Genomic DNA, 16,331 nt, shown 5'->3' with positions numbered 1-16,331 from the left:
TGGGGTCTGTAACGGACAATTCTTCCTATAATTGACACTGAGTGGTACAGTCTCCCCTTCCAGCTTCCCCCTGGACTTTAGTGAAGTTTCCCTTTATTAATTTTCAGAGGGGTAAGGTGTGTGCGTAGGGGGGCACCGATTGACGGCTCTTGATGATTAGTGTGGCCAGTCTCAAGCCACCAATGTGACTTCAGCCAAAATTCCTGGACATTTTAACAACTGACTCCTGCCAGCTGGTGGAGCCAGCTCCAGCCGCCCACTGCAGCCGACACCCAGCACCCAGCACAGGTTTGCTGAACGAGTGAATGAATGAATGAATGAATGAATGAAAGGAATTAATCCCACAGAAATAGCCCCCCCCCACCTGTGCCTTTCCATGGCACACTCTCATCTGTCCGTTGCAGATTTTTTAAAAAACAAAACTATGATGTTTTCACTGAGCAAAATGTAACCAGCGTGAAGGAATATTCCTTGGGTACAACTCTCCCACTTTTTCCTGTGTTAAAACATCCTCTTCTTGCCTGTAATTAAAGCTTTGCAGACTGTGAGTAGTGACTCATTTGTGGTTCATGAGATCAATTTAGAAGGTCATGATAAACATCTTTTAAATTGAGTTGAGGAGAAGAAAAATTTCAGAGTATCAGAATTTGTCTTGGGCTGTCAGGAAGTATTGTTTTGGGAAGCTTCGGTTGTGATCATGTGTTCATCTTGACTTGTGATGTAAGGTGACCTTTTAGAGTCCAGAAAGCTTGAAAACCATTGAGATTGAAAGCAATGCTTTTAAATAATAATAATAATAATAATAATAATAATAATAATAATTTTTATTTTTTTTTGTTTTTTTTTAATTTTATTTTTTAAAGCCATTTTAGGTTTGCAAAAAAAATTGGGTGAAAAGTACAGATTGCCCCATAAAATCCCTCCTCCTCTCACAGACACAGCCTCCCTGTGATTAACATCTCCCTCCAGAGTCCATGTATTACAATCGAACCTGCAATGACACATCTTTATTACCCAAAGTACGTAGTTTGCATTACAGTTCACTCTTGGTGCTGCACATTCTATGGCTTTGGACAAATGCATGACATACACCCATCTGCATCATACCATACAGGATAGTTTCTGCCCTAAAAAGCCTCCGTGCTCTGCTTTTCAGCCCTGCATAATATTCCACTGCCTGGATGTACCACAGTTTACATAGCCACTCACCTACTGAACAACATCTTGGTTGTTTCCAAGTTTGGGTAATTACAAATAAAGCTGTCATAAACATCAGCGCAAGGTTTGGTGGGGACCTCCTTCGGGTGAACACCAAGGAGTGCCATTGCCGGATCATCCCGTAGGAGCGGGTTTAGTTGTGTTAGAAACTACAAACTACCAGCCACTCTGGAAAACAGTGCGGAGGTCCCTCAGGAAGTTAAAAATAGAGCTATCCTATGACCCAGCTATCACACTATTGGGTATTTACCCCAAAGACACAGATGTAGTGAAAGGGCAGGACACCTGTCCCCACAGTGTTCACAGCAGCAACGTCCACAATAGCCAAACTGCAGAAGGAGCCACAATGTCTGTCAACAGATGATGCATAAGGAAGATGGGGGTCTACGTATACACTGGAATATTAGCCATCAGAAAGGACGAATGGTGGGTACCATTTGCTCCGACGTGGATGGAACTGGAGGGTGTTAAGTGAAATAAGCCAACAGAGAAGGGCAATCATCATATGGTTTCACTCATATGTGGAAACTAAGAAATAGTGAAAGGGATTATAAGGGAAAGGAGGGACACTGAGTGGGGAAAAATTAGAGAGGGAGGCAAACCATGAGTGACTCCTAACTCTGGGAAACAAAAAGTTGCAGAAGGGGAGGTGGGTGGGGGGTTGGGGTGACTGGGTGATGGGCACTGAGGAGGGCATGTGAGGGGATGAGCACTGGGTGTTATACTATATGTTGGCAAATTGAATTCAAACAAAAAATTTTAAAAAATAAGTAAGGATGCAATTAAAAGTGCATTTGCACCTCACTAAGTCACTTCAGTTGTATACAGTTACCCTGTGAGATGATTTTTGGAAACAAAGTCATTTTTATTTTTTTAATTTATTTTTTTTTAATTTTATTTATTTATGATAGGCACACAGTGAGAGAGAGAGAGAGAGGCAGAGACATAGGCAGAGGGAGAAGCAGGCTCCATGCACTGGGAGCCCGAAGTGGGATTCAATCCCGGGTCTCCAGGATCGCGCCCTGGGCCAAAGGCAGGTGCTAAACCGCTGCGCCACTCAGGGATCCCCAAAGTCATTTTTAAACAAAGAAAACATACTTAAAACATATCTGATGTATAGTATGCACTGAATAAATATTTGTAGAATAATTAAAAAACAAAACAAAACAAAACAAAAGTGGCTGTTACCATTTTGCATTCCTGCCAGTGATGAATGAGTTTCTGGTGCTCCACATCCTCACCAGCATTTGGTGATGTCAGGTGTTTTGGATTTTGACCATTCTAATAGTATCTCGGACTGACCTTTCCCTGATGACGTATGATGTTGAACATCTTTCTACATGGTTATTTGCCATCTGCATATTTTCTTTGCTGAGATGTCTGTTCAGGTCTTTGCCCGTTTTTTTTTTTTAATTTAATTTTTTTTTTATCATACAGCAATGCTTTTTCATCTAGTAGATTTGTTTTGTTGTCCATGTCCTTACTTGCAAATTTTTTCAAAGGCAAGAACAGTGCATCAGACTTTATATTTTTGTTGCACACCTTACCAGTTTCTCAAACAAAACAAAACAAAACAAAACAAAACAACCAAAGTCTTAAAAAAAAAACAACCCAGCTTTCCCAAGACCCAGGGACCAAACGGTTAAGTCCACGGAGCTCTGAGAGATGAGAGATGATGATGATAGATAGATAGATAGATAGATAGATAGATCATAGAATAGGAAGGTGTCTGGCTTGGGGGCCGGGGAATTTCCTGTTCTGGTCTACCCCCTCCCCCCACCCCACCCCCACAATGTCTCTAGTTATAAATGTTCATCCCAGAGTTGTGGGACCTTTTTCAATCTAGCTGCCCCCACCTGGTGACAGCATGAGCAGGGCAGGGAGCATCATGGGGCTGATGCTTGCAGTTCTGATGCTCCCTCTGTGCAGGGGACAGCCCCTAGCAGGCCCTTAAGAAGGGAGGTAAGGGTTGGGGGAGGACTGGTGATAAAGCCAGACCCAGGCCATGGGTGGAGTCACATGTCCTGCCAAGAAACCTCTCTAGGTTGTAGCTGGCTGAACAAACGACATCGTAAATCACTTTCCGTTTGCTGCCTGGAGGCTTGCACTAGACACTTCTTTCTGCATGAGTTCGTTCCACCTGCAGCACAGCTGTGTGGGCCTGTATGCGTGTGCTCCCATGACGGGGAGCAGAGAAGCGTGGTGGTGCTGCACTGAGGCTCGTTTTCCAGAGAGAAACGGCTCCAGAAAAGAGAGATCACTTGGACAGGGTCACAGGGCCGGGAGGTCCCAGCCGTGGCTGGAATCTGCGCACTGGGTGGTCATCTACAGGTAACCACTGTGCCCGGCTCCCCTCCAAAGACCTCATGACAGCCCTGGGGTGGTAAGAATGATACTAAAGTGGCTGCCCCCTGTGGGGCACCTCTGTGAGCCGAGCTCCCCCTGGGTGCTGAGCGTGCCTGAGATAGGTCGTCTTCAGATGCTGTGTCTACTGTTACGTCCACTGGAAATTGAGGCACAGAGACGGACGATCACCCTGGAAAGAGCAGACACGGAGCATTGCTGAACCTTGAGCCCCTGAGCAGATGCTCAGGGAGGGGAGAGCGAGCTTCTGTGCCGGGGTTTGTACTGGGCACTGGGGTGACTACAGCAGCCTCAAAGCCTCAGGGAAAGGAAGTCAAGCCGGGCGCATGACTGGGAAAGAGTTGTGGAGCAGGAGGCGGGTGACTCGGTTGGGGTGGTCGGGGAGGGCTGCTCGCAGGAGGGGGTTTGGCTGCGACCTGAGGGCCAAGGAAGAGCCAGGCTCGCAAAGTCCTCGGCGAAGGGTGTTTCAGGCGGAGGGAATAGCAAACACAAAGGCCTCAAGATGGGAGCAAGTTAGGTGTGTTTGAGGAACTGAGAAAAGGAAGTGAGAAGAGAAGGCAGAGAGGGAGGGGAGAGGCTGGGGAGAGGGAGGAGACAGGGCCTCCGGGCAGCCCCAGGAGCCTCTGCAGTGGAGGGAGGGATGTGGGTCGTGGTCTCCAAGGTTCACTGTCAACTTCTCCTCCAGGCTCTTCCTTTTCTCCACTGGGGCTACTTCCCCTGCAATAGCTGCGGTCCTGACCCCAGCTCCCCCCTTTACCACCAGGCTCACGGGCTCCTTCTGAGCAGGAAGACGGGGCTTCGGCGTGCAGGCCCTGCCTATCAGCATTCATTCATTCATTCCTCCTTCCACTCACCCATTGCGCGTGGATTTGCCACAGGTCTTTTGCTTTTGTAGGTCCCTCTGCCTGGAACATTGTCTTTTATCCCTCAGGGCTCTGCTTCCAATGGCACCTCTTCCAAGATGCCTTCCCTGACCACTCCCAGCTAGTTTAGCCCCTTATCACCCATTAGCAACTATACTTCCCTTTCGGGATACAACAGGATAGGTTGGTGCTCCCAGGGGCTCTCTGTCTGTATGTAAGAGATCTATGTCCCATCCTTCCCTTCTCTGCCTGCGTAATTTGTTTGTGGCAACCCCATTCCCTAACTCCGGGAATGAGCCCATCATCCGGGTAAAGCCAATGAGAGGCAGCTGCAGGACTCTGCTGGCGCTATTGGGAGCTAAGATTTGTTCCACCGTGATTGCTTAGCCGCTAGGCTGCAAGGTTGGAACTGCTGGGGAAGGAGAGGACCTGCCTGAAGATGAAATCCAGATGGAAGGAAGGAAAGGTAAAAGAAGGAGAGATGCACAGTCCCGAGTGAACTGTCTGAGCACCTGGATTCAGCCAAACCTGAAATCCAAACTCCCCCTGGACTTTTCCATTACAAGAACCAATAAGTTCCCTTTGTGCTTAAGCTGGTCTAGGTTTCCTAGCAGTAGATGGACTACTTGATAACAAAGCCTTGAAGCTGGGCCTCGGTCAAGCTCAGGTACTTTCCCCTTGAGGGACGTGGGCAGGCACTTCCCTCATTCAGAAGCCACGCCCCCATCTCAGGCTCTTTTTCTCCGAGGCCTTAGGGTTTGGGCCTCGCTCAACCTGAAGCAAAAAAAAGCAGAATCAGGAGCCTGCAGCCAGAGGTGGGGTGACTGCAGAAGCAGCCATGCAACCAGCAGTAGGAACTGAGAATCTGCATTGTTCATAAGCAAATCCCTTTTCCTTCCCTCTTCTTGGTAGGCTGTGCCTGGATTTTATTAGCTTGTTTATCAGCTTCGTCCATGTGTTCAGGGAAAGCATCTAAGGCCCTCATAGTTCTCTAGTGTCCTGAGCGGTGACTGGTTCTAGAAGCTCTGACTAACCACTTCCCAGCAGACTTACTCCCCTACATGGGAGGATAAATCTGCTGGGAAGTGGTTAGTAGAAATTTCTGAGGATAAAAATGGTTTTGCTCTTAAAAAGTAATGCAAGGGAGAGAAATTTGCCTTTTCTGACTCCCGCAGGAAGTACGGCCACATGAGGAGGCACTAATTGGCCTAGGATTCGACTTCCTCAAACTCTTCATCTGAAGCAGAATCATGACAGACTGTGTCTGGCTTTCCCCTCTATCCGTGCGGGAGAAAGTGGGTGCTAATCACACTCTTCTGGTTTAACAAAGAAGAGATTCGTAAATATTTAGCCTTTTCAGAATGTTTCATGTCGATTTAAGTATTATTCCCAGGGCAATAAATTATTAAGACAGACAGATCAGAATGACAGATTTTGGAAGGTTGGAGCTTGCTTTCCCAAGACATATCAATCTCTGAAGTCCCTATGGCCTACAAAGAATATTTGCAGGAGTTTGATGATGCTGAGGAGTGTCTGATTTTCTGCAGCTGCAAAGAAAGATCATTTTTGTACTTATCTCTCTGCAATTTCTTCTACCGGCACTTAGAAGAGCCTATAAGTACCGAGAGCAAAATCAGAGAGGTCACTTAAAATATGGGGGGGGGATGGGCAGAGGAGGATTTTAGCAAAAGGAACCATAAGGTTATAATGTTTTGCATCTGTAGGAAATGATGGCCGGAGCTGCGGCAGCCATTAGCCACCCTGAGGGATGACACTGCTCACATGCCAAGAAATCTTAGTCCACTAGAACACCATTGAACAGTTGATGCACTGACCATGACCTCCCCATCTTGGTGAGATTTGTTGTTTTGTAAAATAATAAAGGCCTTTGTTTTTTTAGATATTTGGAATCTCTTTTTCCCTTACTTGCAGCCCTTGCAACCAACAGTGACCTTCGGGATTGATACCCCCAGGGTGGCACAGGAACTTCAACAGCCTGGCCCATGCCGTGCTTAGGCTACTGCGCTCACCAGGCATGGATGGTCCTGTCCATCAGCTGGAGGGGCCCCTCATTCCCTCCAGGCCCAGTCACTGCTGGCATCATAGTGCTGATTATGGTTCCCGCATTCTTCAGAAGGGCACAGTAATTATTATTTTTTTAAACTCTAGCCACCAACTCATACAATTTAGCTAAGGTCACTCCCAGAACATACATGTCACCAACCCTGATAATTTAACAGTGAAGGTATAAAAATATCAGAACCATGATCGCCTTTGGGAATGGGGCGAGGATTACCCAGTGGGGTAACTTTGAGGGGTGATGGAAGTGTTCTTTCCTTGAGGGGTTCGTAGGACACACGTGTGCCAGTCAAAACTCAGCAACTGCTGAGTTTAAGGTTTAAGAGAAGCACATTCCATCGTATGCAAATTTTACCTCGGAAAAAGAACGGGGGACATTGAATTCCAATTAGTGACGTGCATGCTGAAATATTTAGGAGGTACTTGTGCTGATTCAAGATACTTCACTTGAATCAACAAAGAGATCACATGTTTTGATGAATGAATAGAGGACGGCCTGAGGGGTATGTAATAAAGCAAATGGAGAAAAATGTTGATTGTAGAATCTAGATGATGGGGGCGCCTGGGGGGCTCAGTCGGTGAAGGTGAAGCGTCTGACTCCTGATTTCTGCTCAGGTCATGATCTCAGGGTCCCAGCTCTGCACTCAGCGGGGAGTCTGCTTGTCCCTCTCCCTCCCACTGTGTCCCTCCCTCCGCACTGTCCCTGTCTCTCTCTCAAATAAATAAATAAAATCTTAAAAAAAAAAAAGAAAGAAAGAAAGAAAAAGTTCTCCTAATTCAAAGTTGGTGGGGGAAAGCCTACGGAGAGTCAGGGAGTCGGGTCCTCTGCTGTGGCAGGTCCTCAAAATCACGGTGGCTCCAACCCGGCGGATGTCTGGATCTTTCTCAGCGCCAGCCAGCTGGGCTGCCACCCGAGCTGTGGTCGGTCCTCAGAGGCTCACAGCCGCCAGGCCCACAGGCCTAGGCCAAGGGGGTGGGGGGAAGGCCAGAGGGAGACATGGAGATCTGTGACTGAGAGTACAAAGCTAACTAATAGAGAAACCAAAAGTGATGATAGTGATAATCGTAACAACAGCAAGAGCCAACACGTGCCCCTCCCATGACGGCCAAGGCCCAGCTCCAAGGCCTCCACGGGAATTAATCCACTTGTTCCTCACAACCTTACGGGGTGGGTACTGCTGTTCTCCTTTAAGGACGGATGGACGTGGAAGCTGAGGCCAAGGAGGAGGAGCCATGTCATTATATCAGGAGGGGTTTGGTGTGAATCTGATTCCATCCAATTCCACCCCCACCCTCCACACTCCCCGCATCGGGGCGGCGGGAAGTCACCAACCAAAGGTTTTGCTGGTAGCACTGATGAGTCAAAACCCAGAGGCATAAACATCTTGTTAAGAGATGGAGAGATTGTGATGGAAGAGTGGTCGCCTCCGGAGGGAGGAAGTGGTGGAGGCGACACACGGGGTAGCAGGGCACCGCGGCCACAGCAGCACCCACGCGATCTGGAAAGGAGGGCCGAGGCATGAACCTGGGAGCCTGGCAGGCTCCGCTCCTGAGACCTCAAGCGTCATTCAGGCGAGCAGGTGCAGCCGGTGTTGATACCTGGGGTGCGGGTCAGCGACATCCGAGCCGCTGGCGGAGGTTTGGAGGCTGCAGGTGGAGCCTGAGGCCAGGAGTGGCTCCCGCACGAGTGCGGGACACCCACAGGGGCCTCCCCGGGGTCAGGCCAGGTCCCCGAGGCCTCGGCCGAAGATGGTAGCGCCGGGCAGACCTTCCGAGGCCTGTGCTCCGGGCCAGGCGCTGTTCTAAGTGTTACCGGACAGAAAACTGGTTCCAAACTCAGGTCTTGGGGTGTTTGCCGCCCGAAAATCAATACTCGACAGGCAAGTGATGGTGAGAAAGGAAAAGTTGCTTTATTCAGGGAGCTGACAACCTGGGAAGAGGGGGGACTAATGTCTCCAAACCATCTCCCCCCCCTTCCAGGGGGAGCTGGAGGGTTTTAATGGGGACAGCATGGGCATGGGGAGGAGGCCTGCGTGCCGGAGAAGCAGGGGCCCCGGGCGGGGAGCCCTGTGTCCACACGGCCCTGAACAGACTTGCTGGCACCCACGGAGGCTGTTTCGAATGCGGTCGGGCCTTATCTCCGGGGAAAGTCTGGCCTTTCGCTTCCCAAGGCCAGGGGTCTGCAAATCTTGAGGAAAGCTGGTTCTGCTACAGAGTGAGGGGCTTTGGTCCCCAGCAGGGGGTGCATAAGCCTGAAGCAAGTTACCCCTTAAGACCTGTTTCTTAAGCACTCCATGGGATCAGCTCGCTCCATCCTCCCAATGCCAAGGACCAGGAGGGGACACGACGCACAGCACAGAGATCCCATGAAAGGCCACTGCGAAGCAGCGCCCCCAAAGGATCCCTGCAGAGCAACGCTAAGTCCAACGTCAGACTCCCGCCCCCCCCCCCCCCCGCCCGCCCCAGGGGGGACAGTTACTTGACTCATCTCTGGAGCCCTCGCTTCAATCTCAGCCACAGAAGCCACAGGGTCTGCACAGAAGTGCTGAGAGCCTCAGTGGCAGGCGGGACACAGCCGGGAGGAGACACCGCACTCGCCTCGATCTGCAGAATGGAGATAATTAGGGCATTTATTCGAGAATCCACTGAGGCTGGTGAGACTCCGTGTGCGGGGAACTCAGGGCCCCCCTGACCCTCTCTGATGCCAGCTCTTGTGAACTGTGATTATCGCCTTGGTGGAAGGAGATGAAGGAAGGGGGAAGAATGCGGGAAAGAGAGACAAGAAAAAAGGAAACATTTTCACATTCAAGAGGAAGGAAGGGAGTGAGGGTGGAAGGGGGGAGGAGAAGGAGAAACGTGAAGCAGGTGGAAGGAGCCCAGAGATTTCCAAACAGCTGGAAAAAGAGCTTTGTCCTTAATGGCAGGGTCCCGGCCACACAGCCGAGGCGGTGTGCCGAGTGGGTTAAGAGGCCTCATGGATCCATTTCCACTCCAGCCGAGGTGATGAGCAACTGCCCTTCCCCCTCTGAGACTCAGTTTCCCCCTGCCCACAGGTTGCCATGAGAACCTGAGGAGCCCACAGAGCAGAGCATGCTCGCTGTCTTTGTTAAGGGGCGGGCAGCTGCTCACGGGATGTCATTACATTTACCCAGTTCTCAGTTGGCTGACAAATCAAAGGGATATAAATAGCCATGTTTGGTTTCTCATAAATGCATTAAAAATGACTTGGCATCTTGCCCGGGCTCCCTGTCAGGGCGGTGGGCAAGGATTGCTTGGCAGAGACCTAAGGGCGTCAAGGTCAGGGGCTCAGAAGGGACTCCAGCTGCCCAGTGGCACCAGGTGTCGTCTGTGCGAGCCCACGCCCTCCTTGGCACGGCCCCACGCCGCCACTCTGGGCCCTGGCAAGGCCCGCCGGGTGACTCAGGGCCGGCCCCTGCTTGTTTGCCTGGACTCAGCCCTCTGGCCGAGCCTGCATTAGGTCAGTCTGTTCACAAGTGGGTTCTGGGAAAGCTGTGCCAGGCGGCGGGTGGAGGGGAGAGCAGCGAGAGGCAGACGCGGCGAGGGGAAGACTGGGCTGTCCTCCGGCCTCCCTCCATCTCGCTGCTTGACGTTCTTGGAGGCTGACCTCACCCCTGGCTCAGGAGGGGGGTGCCCTGGGGGCAGAAGGTACAGATTCTGGATTCTACTGTCTGGGTTCGTTCCTAGCTGTCCCACATGTGACTCTATCAGTGCCTCAGTCTCCCCATCTGCAAAATGGACATAATAGCAGTGCTTACCCCACAGGGTTCCTGGAAGGCTTAAATAATTAAATGGATGTTATTATTACTATTACCATTATCATGATATCCTGATGCCCCAGGCACAGGGTATCTGCTCCCACTAGGGCTTGCTATTATTACTGCTTTTCTGTGAAGTAGTTAAGAGCAAAGGACTCTGGGGCGGCCTGGTTGAGTTCAGCTTCCAGCCTCACCCCCTATTACCTGTTTACCCTTAAACATGGATCTTAATCTCTCTGGGCCTCAGTTTCCTCATCTGTAAAATAGGGATGGCGATTACTTATACCTCATAGGGTCTCATGAGGCCTACGTAAGTTAACACTTGCCAAGTGCTTCGAACTGGGCCTGGCATACAGCGAGCACTCCATCGTTGTTCCTGTCGGCACGGGAGGTGTGCCCTCTTTCCACTGAGGCGGCTAGGCTGCAGTGATGGAATCCCGGAGCCGCCCCCATCTCTTGGGAAGCATCTGCTTGAAGATTAAGGCAATGCAAAAAGAAGTGGAGTAGAGAGATGAAGAAAAACAACTTTGGAGGACACTGTATGAGGCACCTGGATCTAACTGTGCCTGAAGCAGAAGCTACTCTTGGACTTCTCTGTTCCAAGAGCCAATACACTTCTTGTTAGTTAAACAACTTTGCCTGGATTTCTGTTGCTTGCAGCCAAATGTGTTCTGGCCAATACAGAAGGCTCTTGGGGGCTCTAATAACAGATAGGGAGGGGCGCCTGGGTGGCTCCGTGGTTGAGCATCTGCCTTCGGCTCAGGGTATGATCCTGGGGTCCTGGGATCGAGTCCCACATCAGGTCCCCGCAGGGAGCCTGCTTTTCCCTCTGCCTATGTCTCTGCCTCTCTGTGTGTCTCTCATGAATAAATAAATAAAATCCTAAAAAAAAAAAAAAAAAAACAGGGAAGACATATGAGGAGATGGGCAAGGAACAGAAGTGATACAGCTCTAGAAGAGCTAGCACCCTCCTAACTCTGGGTTAGAGTCCCAGCTGTGCTCCTTATGGCCTGTGGTGAAGTGATTCCAGAAAGGATGCAGTCTTTCATGCCTCCCCATGTACATTCTCACAATGTGACTTTGCTACTCTTCCCACCAAGACATGAGTCTATGTCCCCACCCTTTGAATCTGGGCTGACCTTGTGATTTGCTTTGATCACAAAGAAAGCGATACTGTGTTCATTCCAAGCTTAGGCTTCAAGAAGTTCACGCAGCTTCTGCTCGCTCCCTTGGCCCTTTGCCAGGACCTCACAAATATGTCCAGGCTAGCCTAGGAGACTCACAGCTCTGCAGCCACTGCCACCCAGCCCCCGGAAGCAGAGCCGTCTAGCCGCTCCGAGCTGACCACAGACGCATGAATGAGCCTGGCCAAGACCTGAAGAACTACCCAGCTGAGCCCAGCCCAGGTTACCAACCTACAGAACGGAGAGATAGGGATCCTTGGGTGGCACAGCGGTTTGGCGCCTGCCTTTGGCCCAGGGTGCGATCCTGGAGACCCGGGATCGAATCCCACAACGGGCTCCCGGTGCATGGAGCCTGCTTCTCCCTCTGCCTGTGTCTCTCTCTCTCTCGCTCTCTCTGTGACTATCATAAATAAAAAAAATTTAAAAAAATTAAAAAAAAAAAAGAACGGAGAGATAACTAAGGCATTGTTGCATCAAACCACTGCACTTTGGGTAGTTTCTTACGTGACAGTAGATAACAGATACACCTTGTTTACACCAGCCTTGTCCAGGCGACACCCCCAAACCTAACACTGAAGTCACATGGCCAGCCAAGGCCACTCTGCTCCAGTCACCAGTCAGGCGCTGCCTCTCTGAGTCTGGGGCTCAAGAGGCCTTGCAGCTTCTGTTGGCTCTCCTGGATCCCTGCCACCACCTTGTGGACAAGCCTGGCTGGAAGATGAGAGATCACACGACCAGCCCAGCTGCCCCAGAGGATGGCACCTGCTCCAGCCTAGCACACGGAAGACACCTCAGCCCAGATGGGAGAGCCAAACCCAACCTACTGTCCATCGCAGAAGCATCCCATCACCTCTAGACTCATAAGCAATCATAGATTCTTACTATTTCTAAATCCCTGACTTGGGAGGATGTTTTATTTTGCCGCCATAATTGATACACCAAGTTTGTATCAATAGGCAGGTAGATTTCCCATGGTAGACCTCATTGTCCTGTGAAAAATAAAAATCGCCTGGGATGGGTCATGAGGATGCCGTGAGCTCATGATCGTTTTGGTGTGGGGCCTGGCAGAGAGTGAGCGTGCAGTTAATGGAAGCTGTTTTAAAAAGAGGTAAAATAGAAGACAAAGAGACAACTGACCACCTCCCCTCTCTCTTTGAATCTCTCTGCTTTATCTGGCCAGCAGTGAATCATTCCAGAGATGACCAATGGCCCATAGATTCCTAAGCCTTTTATCCCTTAGTGTCACCAACACAGAAACATTCCTTCTCAGAGGTAGGGCTGAAACCATTGACTAGAGGTGTGCCTGGCCCACTGAGGCCATCCTGTCCAGGAAACGTCCAAGTTCTGGACTCAGACCTGGGTTCTGACCAATCTCTTCCATTTACCTGCCATGTGACATTGAGCAACCCATGCAACCCTTCTGAGCTTCCATTTCGTCCCTGTAAACTAGTACCTATCTCTGAGGATCATTACTCATTCCTTTCTTCCTTCAGTCAGTGGACATACATTTATTCTAGCTGTTTCTAGAGGGGGAGATACAGTGGAGAAACAACAAGCCTTTTATACTTTAGTGTCACCAACACCAAAAATATCCCTGACCTCAGAGAGCCCTCAGTTCAGTGGGTAAAGAAAAATATTAACCCACCAGTGACAAAAGCAAGTGAAAAAATCACAAAAGTGACAAGTGTTTTGGAAGGAGGGGGTATCAGTTAGGACAAGTTGGGTTATGCTGTGGGAACTGACGTCCCCCAAGCCTTATAGCTTAGGATAAGAAGTGTTTATTTCTTATATATGTGCCCTGTCTGTTGTGGGTCAGCTGGAACTCTGCTCAAACCACAATATTTAGTCTCAAGTACTGTGAGTTCTGCACAGAGGAAAGAGGACCCAAGAGCATCTTGCTCTGGAATCAAGTGCTCTAGCTTGGAAGTGCCTTGGATTACATCTGCCCACATCTTCTGGGCCAGGGCTGGTTGCATGGCTCCACCCACCCATAAGGAGGCCAAGTAGCACCAACCTACCCTGTTGGAAGACGGGCAGCCAGGGAGATTTGGTGAACAGCACAATGACCATTCTGAAAATGTGAATGTGGTGGGGAGGCTTCCATGAGGCGATAATGCCTGAACAGCTGAGGTCTGAACAATACAAGGAGTTGACTAAGAGGAGGAGGCAGGGGAGGTTTTCCTAGAAGGAGGGCACCACGTGGGGAGGAAGGTAAAAAGTAGGGGTGACTTGAAGGCAGCCAGTTTGGCTGGAGCCAGAGATGCTGTGGCATACTGTGTGAGGAGAGAAGAGAGTGTGTGGCAGCCTGTTGGTGCAGGCCCTGTAGGCCAGGAAGATAGTTGGTCTGATTCTAGGAGCAAGGAATAGCCATTGCTGGGGCTTTAGGCAGATGTAGGGTCTCCTGGATTTGCCTGAGCATTGAGGGAGAGCACGGCCACGGACTCTCATGAAAGCCATTGAAAGGCGCCCTGAGCTGCTTATTGCTAAAAGCTGTGGATCCTCCAAAACTCTGGGCCTCATAAGACTATGGCAGATTCAAAGCTTTATTTTTACCTAAATTTGAGAAGAGATGATCTTTTTAATGTGTGAACAAAAATAATGAGGAGCATATGCAAGTTCTGGGAATTGGGAAATGTCAATTTAAATATTCCCCTCGGGTCAACAAATTAGTATAAGGAATCAGAATTACAGATTTTTTTAGAGGTTACAATTGCTTCAGAGGACATGACCACAATCTCTGACGCCTGGATTGGGGCAATAATTGGTCAGATGCTCACCAATTCACCTCCTCCTCCTCCTCGGGTACGCAGAAGGCCACATATCCAAGCTTCCTTTGTAGTCAAGTAGCAGCTACGTGACTAGGTTCTGGCCGATGAAATGTGGACAAAATAAATGACATTTCCGAGCCTGGCCCTAACCCCCATATCTGAGTCCATGTTCTTCTGGTCCATTCTGTGGTGACCTTGGAAACCACACTTCAGACGGCAGCCTGTACCCTCTGAGTCACTGCTTGGAGGAAAGCCCTGAGCTGTATCTGATCATGATATGAGCGAGAAATAAGACTTTGTGTTTCTTCTGTGGTTTATTCATTACTGTTGCAAAGCCTATCCCACTCTGACTTATAAAATGACTTACAGGACTCCTCTAATAGAAATAATATTTGCAAAGGCCATTTCATGATGTCGAAAGTGTCTATATTCAGGATTAGCGGGTGGGGTTGTGTAGGTTAGCATTAGGCAAAGTGGCCAGCCAAGGAGCAAGTAGGGACCCACTCCACGCCCTACTCACCTAGCCGGTACCCTGATTAGGAGGCTGTGTCCGTGTGAAGGAAGCCCGCTTTAAATTGTACAGTAAGGTGACATAGTGGCACCTTAGTGGCAGCTTTGTCTGCATTTCTGCAGCGTCAGAAAAAAAAAGGGAGGATTATTTTCTCCATTCTCCTTTCTTTCTGTAGGAGACGGGAGGGGCTACAGCAAGGCCAAGTGCTGGACTTGCCATTTATTAGTAATTATACTCTTTAAAAAGTAAGCCTAAGAATTTAAAAAATCACAGTGTAAAACACCTCACCAAAGAAGATCTACACCCGGCAAATAAACACATGAAAAGATGCTCCACATCAGATGCCATCAGAGAAATACAAGTTAGAACAATAATGAGTGGGCACCTGGGTGGCTCAGTCAGTGAAACGTCTGAGTCTTGGTTTCGGCTCAGGTCACCATCTCGGAGTCTGGACCGAGCCCTGTGTCGGGCTCCACGCCCAGCACAGACTCTGCTTGGATTCTCTCTCTCCTTCTCCTTCTGCCCCTCCTGTTGGCTTTCTCTCTCTCTCTCTCTCTCTCTCTCTCTCTAAAATAAATAAATCTTTAAAAAATAAAAAAAAAAAAAACAATAATGAGATATCACATCACACCTGTCAGAATGGCCAAAATCTGGACCAAAGACAACACCAAGTGCTGGCAAGGATGTGAAGCAACAGGAACTCCTATTTATTGCTGGTCGGAATGAAAAATGGTGCAGTGGTTTGGGATGAGAGTTTGTCAGTTTCTTACACATCCTCTTACCATACAACCCAGCAATTGCCCTCCTTGGTATTTATTTACCCAAAGGAGATGAAAACTTAGGTCCAAACAAAACCCTGCACGTATATGCTCATAGCAGCTTCCTCCATAAGTGGCAAAACTTGGAAACAACCAAGTTTGTCTGTGGTACAACCAGATGATGGAAGAGTATGCAGCGCTGAAAAAGAAATGAGCCAGCAAAAGCCATGAAAAGACAAGTAGAACCTTCCGTGCGTATGGCAAAGTGAGGGAAGCCAGTCTGAAAAGGTGACATCCTGCACGATTCCAACTCTAGGACATTCTGGAAAAGTCTGGAGACGGTGTAAAAATGAGTGGTTGCCAAGGGTTAGCTGGGAGATGGGAATGGATAGTAGGGCACAGAGGGCTTTTATGGGAGTGAAATCACCTTGTTTTTTTTTTTTTAAGTTTTATTTATTTATTTATTTATTTATTTATTTATTTATTTATTAATGAGAGACACACACAGAGAGAGAGAGAGATCGGCAGAGGGAGAAGCAGCCTCCACGCAGGGAGCCTGACGCGGGACTCGATCCCGGGTCTCCAGGATCAGGCCCTGGGCCTAAGGCGGCGCTAAACCGCTGTGCCACCCGGGCTGCCCACTGTTTTGTTTTGTTGTTGTTGTTAAAGATTTTTTACCTACTTGAAAGAGAGCCCGTTAGCTGGGGGAGGGGCCAGAGGGAGAGGGAGAAGCAGACTCTAGGCTGAGCAGGGAGCCCGACATGGGGGCTCGATCCTAGGATCTCGGGATCATGACCTGAACCGAAGGCA

The 16,331-nt window shown here is 49.4% G+C and overlaps 1 long non-coding RNA gene across 1 annotated transcript; it reads left to right on the top strand.

Annotated features, from left to right (window-relative positions):
- Positions 1-3,318: 3,318 nt before the first annotated feature.
- LOC118351959 (uncharacterized) lies at positions 3,319-6,343 on the top strand. The gene is made up of 2 exons (XR_004808269.1): positions 3,319-3,549; positions 6,170-6,343. It is a non-coding gene; the product is annotated as an uncharacterized LOC118351959 (long non-coding RNA).
- The last annotated feature ends 9,988 nt before the right edge of the window (positions 6,344-16,331 follow it).

This window comes from Canis lupus, chromosome 1 (assembly GCF_003254725.2).
Source record: "Canis lupus dingo isolate Sandy chromosome 1, ASM325472v2, whole genome shotgun sequence".
In the NCBI taxonomy this organism is placed as follows: domain Eukaryota; kingdom Metazoa; phylum Chordata; class Mammalia; order Carnivora; family Canidae; genus Canis; species Canis lupus.
This window is presented reverse-complemented; position numbering and strand designations above follow the sequence as displayed.